Raw genomic sequence first — 10595 nt, forward strand, 5'->3', positions numbered from 1 at the left:
ACTTTTACGGTTTTCTTGCAGCAGAAGTCCACTGTTGTTGAGCTGCTTGAAATGTCTGAGGAAACTTCGGCGCTTTATACCAAAGTATACGGCGCATAAAAGTATCAAAACCATTTCTTCATAATAAGTTTAAATGTTTGTGCAAATGCCATGAAAAAATTCAACCCCATTTAGCGATGTAAGATTCCCGTGAAAAGGTCGCCGCTGCGTGTAAGTAACCTTTTTGGCACTTTAATTACATGCAACGGTTTGCACAGCTTTTTATAATATTTTTTATGCTCACTTAATGGTGTTTATGTTTTTAAGTCGTACTCTAACACGCATACATACGAATGTTAATGTTTTTGTGTGTGTGTTTTTCAAAAGATATCACCACATAATTTTGGGCGAAGGGCAAGCAAAAAGCGCTTGAAGTTGTCAAATATAAGCAAAAAGTGCTTAACGATTGCGCAAATGAAATAAGTGAGTCGGTGTATATGATGAAAATAAATGGCTTATAAACAAGCGAAGAGGGGTAGTAAGTGGAGAAAGATGTCAGAAAAACCAAACAAGAAATATGTTGCTATTTTCAGTTCAGTCGTTCTGTTCTGCAATAAGAGTATTTAAGTATATTTAAAATTATAACAAGAAGATTCCATCATTAGCCTTGTTATGAAAGATAAAAGTAAATAGCGACATTTCAAGTCAATATGTGTTGGTGACAGAAATTATTTCAAAGGAGTTTTCAACAACAGAAGGATTGCGAGTAGAAATTAAAGTTGAATTAAACCTCTCTCGTAGATATAACGATAATTACTTAAATTATTAATTGAAAGTATTTTTGGATTTCATAAACTCCTGAGGTGTCGCAGTCTTATTCCAAACCAAAGACAGGAAAATGAATGTCAGCTGTAATGAGCTCAAACTAGTGGCCTGTTATAGCAGCTTATCACCCTATGAGAGTGATTTGAGATTTTTCATGATGAGATTTACGATTACGAGGGTTGCCTTCAATACTCCCGGATTACAAAACAAAAACAAATATTAATAATAGAAAAACGCTTTATTGTTTTTCAAAATATTAACCTAAAAGATGTATACATTTTACATGCCTTTGTCTAAGCGTTTTTGATACTTTGCTGGAGATACCTCCAAATCATGCATTCTGAATGTCCCAACCGTCTCTGAAGGTACCTAAAACCGTTAACGGCTAAATTTATTTTTTAAGTACGGAAATGAAAAGAAGTAATTTAGTGCAAAGTCAGGACTATACGACAGTAGATTCATCAAAGCGATGCTTTGAGTGCTCAATTCCGCCTTCGGGGTTGGGTGTTACAGATTATTATGCGTCGTTTCAACAGCGTGGTTGCAACGTGTTCAAATTTTTCCAAAAACATTTTTTAGCTGAGATGAATATTTTCAGCTACTGTAAACCACACAGATGGCGATCATATGTTAAAACGTTGTTAGTATCAATAATGTAAAACTTTTTGGGTAGTCGAAAAAGTCTTTTCGTATTTTTTTTTTGTGACTTCCCCGAATTTAATTGTTTTTGGTTGAATGAAGTTTGAAATCCCACCTTTCAACACTATATGGTATGGCACAATGTGATTGGTAACACTGCAGATATACGGCTGCAAGAACATCTACTGACAAAATACGAAAAGACTTTTTCGCCTACCCAACATAAAAAGCAAGCTATGTATATATAGTATGTTTCTACAATGTAACTTCTATATGTTTACCGTTTGATGCCTCCAAGAAAATGTAGCATACCTCTGAAGACCACCTATTTTAAGATTTTAACTAAGGCTGCACCTAAGCTTTAATACCCTTCTCATGTGTATTTATTCTAGCATAAGAGGTTATTATCTTGATTTTGAGCGGTTAGCTTAAATGATAGTTATATGCTATAGTTATCCGATCTTATAGTTATCTTATCAAAGAAAAAAGTTTTCCATACAAGAACTTGATTTTGTCAGTTCAGTTTCTTTGGCAGCTACATATGTATATGCTATAGTCGTCCAGCGAACGAAACGACGTGTGCAGACAGAAAGCCATGGGCAAATAGGCTCAGATCGCCACGCTGATTATTTATATTGGGTAGTCGAAAAAGTCTTTTCGTATTTCTTCAGTGCTACCAATTACATTGAGTTAATGTCTCTAGCGAAAAAGTGCTAAAAAATGGTGGACAAAAATGGTACATATATGTTTATTTAGTTATTAGTATAAATATAAAAAACAAGTTGAAGTTTGAATAGAAATACGAAAAGACTTTTTCGACTACCCAATATTATATACATTATAGGCTTTACGACCTTTGCTTCTGAGTGCTACATACTATACTTCGTGGCAAACTTTATTGCGTTTATTAAAGCATCAGCCATACATATGTATATTCAGCCAAATGTGGTAAAATTTAATCAACGTTAAAGAATCACAAAAAACACTCAATGGAAAATTTGCCATTCTATGAATATTTACTTACATTCTGTAGTCATCTCCTCCTCTTTGTACCCAGAAATAAATAGAAGAAAATGCCATATTACTTTGTTTCTTAACATCTCCAAATATTTACGTAACTAATGCTTCTACAGCGTCGCTGTATCTCCCTCTCTTTGCTTTTCTTGAGTTCACTGCTGAATTTCACAGTTATTCGCATCCTTCTGCGCTGCTTACAATGCGTGCCTGACGCGCCTCCTTTCAGTAATTGTAAACTGGCAACGAGTCAAGTGTCTTCTACTCATCACTAACAACAACAACAGCGATGCAACAATTAAACTCAAGCACTTGCTCGTGCTTTGAAATTATGTTTTCATGTGCTCACAGTGCTGTTCGTGTGCTGCGGGCATCTTCAGTTGCAGCTGCAGTTAACTACACACTTGCTCCAGCATTAAAATTGAGCCCACAGGCATGTTAGCGGTGCGTACGGTAAAATAGCAGGACTTTAACTACTTTATACTTTGTATTTGCTATTGAAATGAGTTATGAAATGACAAGTTTATTAATGTAATTAATGAGTAATGACCTACGTTAGTTACTTAGAGCTTTTCTAGGTGAACTTTTAAAAGTTTGCGACAGAAAGATTCTGAACTGGGAATACTTCAGCCATAATTACAGAAATAATAATACGTTGAGCGCTATTAACAGCTTTGTCAGAATAAAGAAACACATCTCCGAGTCGCTCCATACCAAACAAGGGTTCAAACAAGGCGAACACATATCGAGCGATCTCTTTAATCTATTGCTTCAGATAATAATTCGCTGTGCAGACGAACACTTTCTTTTTCAAGGGTCACTAGTTATTGGCCTATGACGACATTATCGACAGAGTCGGCTTTAAGAACAGGATCGTTTGTGTAGCATTCTCAAGCTTAGAGAAAGGAGTTAAGCAGATGGGTCTGGTGGTAAAAGAGGACAATAAAAGCATCTTCTGCCAGCGAAGAAAAATCTGAACGATGACAAAACCACGTCATTGTGGACAGTTCAACACTTCGACGTATCGAAATACGTACTTCGTCTATATAGAATCCAGTTTAAATACCCATATCGACGTCAGACTCGACATCTAGTAGAGATTCCAACAAGTAATGTCATGAGCTCAGCAGGGAGCTGAAAAGTAGTCTTCTCTCACGAAACCATACTAATAATCAATAAGTCAATCATAATACACGTTCTTCTATATGGTGCGAAACCATGGACGAAATCGCACAGCGAGGAGTTTTGGCACCTCACGGAAACGACTATAATCGACGAGATTACAATATTATAAGCCTTATGCAGCCCGAAGTATAACAATCCGGCTAGGAATGTGTTATGATTCGATGCCCACTGATGGCAAAGATCTAGTGAGTGAAGGTGAAGAGTTATCGATGAAGATAAGACCATCTGATTGTAGTGTCAATCTGGTGATGATATTGGTTAGGTTAGGTTAGTTTAGGTTCGGGTAATCGGGTAGACCAATGAGTCACGCATAGATCAGTTATGGTTCTTTGCGAATCCAGATAGAGTTCAGTTACTATGTCCATGAGGATAGACATCTTTTAGGAAGCTTGCGATTGACGCTAGGTTTAACAGACTCTGTCGCCTCACTATCGATACCTCCTCCAGTGTATCATACCGTGGTGACATCAGATGCTTACAGCGTTGTCCAATGTGGGACAAGTGCGCAAGAGATACTCCAGTGTTTTCCTTCTCGATCTGCCAGCTCCATTATGCGGGCATGGGTCACCAGTGACCAGTTAGTATTCCGAACATGTTCTCACAGTCTCTTCTATCGAGTGCCAATAGAAAATTTGGGTACCTCCGATCTACCATTTTGCACCTGACTTTTTCAATTTTGCACCCATATAGCTCGTTCCATCGAGTTTTGATTTTTTACCATGCTTCTCTCCAGAGGTTTTGTATAGACAATGCATGGGTTTTCCCAAAGTTGATCACGTTTTTGGATGTTGGTTGTACACAATTCTAGGTAATCTCGTCAGCTATTTCATTGCCCTCGATTCTTTTTGTGGCCTGACACCCAGTAGAAGTGAAGTTGCTTGCTCTGGCAACACTTTCTATTACAGCAATGCTTCCCAAGATACTTCTGTCCAATATGCGATACGAGCTTACTGCCTTACTGCCTCGATTGAATTACCTGCAGGTGCATTAGAGCAGCATACTGCAGTTGTCCGGCAACTTAAAAGTTGCCTTATGCCTAAGTCCGCCATCCGTAAAGATGTTTAGAGTGTTGCGGATAGCTTACATACCTTTGCGCCAGCCATCCTTTTCTATGTTTACTTTGAACTTTTGTATAGAACCTTTTTATAGAATTTTTGCACAGAAGACTATAATGTGTATAGATTATTGGTATTCAATTAGTATTCTGGGTAGCTGGAAATGTATGAACCAGCGAAGAGGGGCACCTTTACTCCACTCACAACGGAATGAGCATGAGACGGATTACCTTTGTGCTCTTGCGTGCTGTGGATCACACGCAAGCTTAACAGATGTGAGACGAGACTAAAGTGGAAAGCAGCAGCACTTGGCAATATTCATCTTGTCGCAATTGTTGGAGTTATTCCAAGACATTGTTCAATGGCATTCATGCCGTAACGTTAGATTAAGTAAGTAAGTGAGGATTGGACCACGACCTAAGGTTAATTTTGCTCTCAGAAGGCTAAGCAACTTATTGGATGCAAGTTGTAAAACGTTTATGAAAGAAGTTAAAATTGAAACATCCAGTAATTTTTTCCTCCATTGCCTAGCATGAACTGAGTGACTGTATGACCGAGGTTGCAACATTTCGGCTTTCATAATTTCAGCGAACCAGATACACAGCCTAAACTGAGCGTCTCTATGATCACTATATAGCAGTTTTAGGTAACAAAACAGATCGGCGTTTCTAAGCCGGTCAAATGAGATTTGTTCTGGCGCATGTAACAAGCTCAACCTTATTTACCTAACTTAATCCGGTATCCGTCCGTTAACGCAAGTGAGGAAAGTTCTCCGATTGCCATTCACTTGGAAGTGACCAGAAATTCTTTTACATATGGCTTAAGCAGCTCACGACTTCCGGTCCTAGAACATGTATCCTCTGGGAGCCAAAGACCATCCGTCCATCCATCTAAAGTGAGAAGGCGAAACATCTTCCCACAGGGTTGTGCGCAGGGTCCATTGAAAAATTACAAACAGCCTCGGATGAGAGTGAGTCGACGTTACGAGTTTTCGGGAGAAAGGTTTTGCCGAATATATAGAGTCCTTTGCGCATTGGGAATGGCGAGTACCGCAGTCGATGGAACAATGAGCTCTACGAGTTCTACGACAACATTGAATTAGTTCAGCGAATTAAAAGACAGCGGCTACGATGGCTAGGTCATGTCGTCCGAATGTAGTAAAACACTCCAGCTCTGAAAGTGTTCGACGCAGTACCCACCGGAAGAAGTAAAGGAAGAGGAGGACCTTCACTCGGTTGGAGAAACCAAGTGGAGAAGGACCTGACTTCGCTTGGAATATCCAATTGGCGCCAAGCAGCGAAAAGGAAGAACGACGGGCGCGTTGTTATATACTCGTCTATAACCGTGTAAGCGGTGTCTACGCCAATCAAGAAAAATAATCCAGTATACTGAAAATTTGATTTATTCGGGATCCGATGTTTAATGCATTGTTGTTGCGAAGTCCACTCGATGTATTATAAAACGATTTAATTATTATCAATTTTGCTTCGGTGTCAGGTTGTAATAATTACCCAACTGAATATTTTTGAGTTAAATTTTTTGAAATGTACTAAATAAAATATCATTTCGAACTGCGAAGTACTCGAACTGAAAGGCGTTCCATTATCAATGAAGAACAGCTTAGACACTAAATTTCGCGGTTGCTGGAAATTAGTTTTCGAAATTCTTTCAACAATAATTTTTTCATTACCAGCATACTTTATTGTCATTTGTGTGATCTTTATTTATTTATTTAACCTTTTTTTTGTGGCAGCACAACAAGAACTGCTGCCAGTAAGACAACTAAGGCACTAGTGAACTAGAGCTTGTGCCCTGAAGAAAACGAGAACAAAAGCAGCATAAAATAATGACACTCGACTTAAAATAACTGAGCAGTGAACTGAGTAGAAAAAGGCGGAGCGCATTGTCCACACACACACATACGCTCACTTGCACACATACACTCAAATACACACATTCAAGCCACGTGACATAATATGGCCAGCGAAGGAAGCGCAATGAAGAAAGCAACAACTTGATGTACGAGCAGTGTATCTGAAAGCACAACAACACTAACAATAACAAACGGCAACACCAGAAAACACCAACAACAATAGTTTGTCTTCACTCACCGCCACATATTGTAATGCTGTCAGTTGCAAGTCTATGACCCGAATGAAGTCAAGAAAAAGTGTCAGCGTCGAGTGGCGGAACACTTGTAAATCACAAAAGTGGCGAACAAACGCCATTTTAAAGCACTCACATGTGGGCTGTTTGTGTGTGCGTGAGTGCGCAAAATTCAATTGTATGCAAAGTTGTGAGTACGCAAGCAATTGAGATTAGAGTGCAGAACTTTACTGTGAAAGATGTCATACAAATCATAATTTGAGTATCTCTCGGCTCATACGAGTGTTCGTAAGTAACCGTCGCACCGCTTCCGCTTGTTCATTACATTCACATATACTTGTAGATCCCTACACATTAGGGTATTCCGGCCAGAGTGTTCTGTCCTATTGAGTTTTGGCTCTCTAGCTGGACTCTAAGCTACCGGTAAGGTCGGCAGTTCGCGGATAGCCGAACTGCCTGTAGTAGCAGGTCAGTAGCGAAATAAGTTTAAAAGAATAATCAATCACCGACGTTGAATGGCAGAAGTGGAGTATGCGGCAAAAAGCCAGCAGATCCGCTGAAGCTCTTGTGGCTTGGGCGAATAGACACCGTCTCATAGAAATATGTGTCTCCCTTAACACGGCCGAGTGACCTACGAGTACATTCGGGACGCTGGGTTCGTTTAGAATAACCCAGACTTCAGATTTTTTTTGAGTCTGGGTTTTCTGCTTACGGGGCAGAATCGGATAAGACGGGTTGTTTCTGTGGGGCGATGTACTCGGAAAATAGGGATTTGGGTGGTATGGGGATTAGCTGGACTGATGGACGATTAGATGTTAGTGGTGGGATCTCCATTAGTCGGAATACCGAACAGTTAGGGTCATTTGCGCGAGAGTTGTTTAAGCGGCGAAGTCGGTTAGCCGGGAATTAGGGTTAGATTTTGTATGAGTGGTGTTGTATGGGGTCCAACCCCTGGCCACCAGTCCAGAGCTGTATGGAAGCTCAACTGGTAGTAGCTTCGGCTACGAGGTCTGACCGGAGACTTAATTCTGGTACCACGGAGAGCAGGAGCCCTTGGAGTTTACTCCAACCTGCTCATGCGGACTGGCCCCTCGGGGAGTATCGTGGTGGTTGTGGTTAAAACCCAAATGCGGGAAGAACTGACTTTGTCAGTTGAATGTGGAGTTGCATTGCAACCGGGTGCCGGACCCAAAGCACGGCAGAGGTTTTAGATGGGCCTCGAACCCGACCAAGGTGGTTAGTGTGTTCTGCCAATTGGTACTGAAAATGCCTAGCATTCTCAGGGCACTGATCAACGCATTGATTTGATCCGCTGTGCCTTTGAACGCCGTGGGGTAAGGCTGTCGTCAGCAGGTACCCACGTTAAACACACTGGACGTTGACCCCCTTAACAACATGTATGGCCGTGATGAACAATAAAAATGCTGGTGCGTTGGATCCACAATGGGTGTCTTCCTGGTCAGCGTCTCTTCACCATGTTAGGTGCGGGTGTCATAAAGAACTGGGAGTCTCTAAAAGTGTCGACAGCGACCTCTCTGCTGGCGGAATGGAGAGAGTGATGTAAGCATGCTCTGCCAATGTGTCCGCTGCGGTGTATATCAGGAACCAGCTGCTTCGGGTCCTGGTCAAGGAGTGTGCATTGGACGCAGGAGCAGTAGCATATGCTTCCCCGGGTGGTAGCCGATCCGTTCGGGTTTTCCGGGACTAGTAAAGCGAAGGAAAGGCCTCAGAGAACTGAGGTAGGGGCAGTGTCTCCACCGTACCTGTATATTTCGGCCCGTCCCTGCAAACGATGCGCTGGTAAAAACAAATATATGTGAAACAAAAATAATAACAAAACAGCAGCAACATTTTTGATATCATAGGAAGCAGCAGTACTGGAAACTTGAGCGATGACGCTAATAAAGTGCAAAAATCTTCCCAAAAGACGGAAACAGTACCCTTTAAGAGGACACCAAAACTGGGTAGGTCCCCGATCAAAAACCTTGGTGTTGACAAACCGAGAGAGATCATCATCACCAATTTTGGACGACACTACTCCCCTGGCAAAGGTGATACAATCTCGTGGAGACTGTATAACTGAACTAGGAGATGCGATTTAGAAGCTGATCGCTCACACCAGCGGCCTATCAACAACACGATGAGAGATCTTTTCGGTGTGCTAGCACATTGCAAATAAGGAAGCACGGCCTCGCGATGAAGTACAGCCAACGAGAATAACACTGCCGAAGAAAAATAAAATTACCCATTGGGACTGAGCTGGTATGATTGAAATTCCCTTGAACAAGGAAGTAAAATGCCATAACCCCGTCAAAGGTATTAAGAAAGATATGGCCAAACAAGATGATTGGATTGAGGTCAAACGTAAGCCACCAAAAAAGACACTGCATAAGCCGCCACCTCGACCCGATGTTATAGCAATAGGAGAAACTGGTGACATGTCAAATAGCGATATTCTAAGGACTGTTAGTAAAAATGATACTCTGTAGAAACTAGGGAAAAATGTGTGAAAGTTCAAGAAGACGTTCAAAGGACAAATTCTGTTATAGCTGAAAGAGGCACAGATGAAGAACACGGGGATCTTGAAGACCGAAATAGGAAAAGTGCTGGGAGAAAATGCGCAGATAAAAGCTTTAACTCACGAAGTTATGCTAGAAAAAGTGACCTTGAAGAAATCACAAGTGAAGAGCACTTTGCCGAGGTTATACGTCTATAAGTAAATGAGTACAGCATTTTAATGAAAATTCGATTAAGAATCATTACATCAGAGCGACTTACTTAGGAACCTAAACTGCTGTGGTAAACCCATCCGCGTTGGAGGCAAGGTTACTACTTGATGCAGACAAGATTAAAATATGTTGGATAGTGTGCAGAATAAGGGCGAATGTCGGGAGTTGTTTCAGGTGTCTTGAATACGAACAACTGGCGGAAACAATGAAGATAAAAGGAGCCAGTGCTGTGTCAAGTGTGTGGATACTGTTTAGATCCGAGTACTATAGCATATAGCTGCCATACAAACTACCCGAACAAAGTCAATATAAGGATATATTTAAACTCTTTTATGCTTTAAGGAATGTAGCTACGAAGGCTGTAATAGCTTAGGTGCAGCGCAGGATAATCTTTTTTTCGAAGCAAGCCGTGTCTTAGTCATATTTCTTTTCACATGTAAATAACATGAGTTTTTTTAATAGCTTGTATCAAAGAAGTCAGGAGTCAAGTACAAAATTGTCTGCTCTACAAAAAAGGTCTCAATATTTTTTCCCATAAAACCCTTTCTTTAACAATTATACACAGTTAAAATTATATAGCAAGTGCATAAAGCATGCCTAGGGTACCATGGCGTATGAGCAACATGAATGCTTAGTTTAACTTTAACTACGTTTAAGCTTTAATACAATGTTTTTATGGAAAAAATCATTGAGACATGCTCGGTAGAGCAGAAAATTTTGTATGACAAAAATAGTTTTTCAAAGTTGAAGATTTATTTGCTTTGAAGTTAAAAAAGTTATTGCAAGGGATTAAGAAGGGGATGAACTATATGAGAATGATTAAAGTGCAGTTTGAAATGAAAAAAAAAAAAAAACGTTTGTTGATGTTTTTTTTCAGTGCAAAAACAACAAATAAACTTGGAAAATAACGCACACCCTAATACACACGCACACACACACATATATACATATATTCAGCTAACCAAATAAAGCTTGCAAAAAGTCGACGTTGAAGTCTAACTGCGCTGGCCTGGATAATAAAGAATTTGCAGCTTTATTGTTGTTGTTTTACTACAACACGTTC

This window comes from Bactrocera tryoni, chromosome 1, assembly GCF_016617805.1.
Source record: "Bactrocera tryoni isolate S06 chromosome 1, CSIRO_BtryS06_freeze2, whole genome shotgun sequence".
In the NCBI taxonomy this organism is placed as follows: domain Eukaryota; kingdom Metazoa; phylum Arthropoda; class Insecta; order Diptera; family Tephritidae; genus Bactrocera; species Bactrocera tryoni.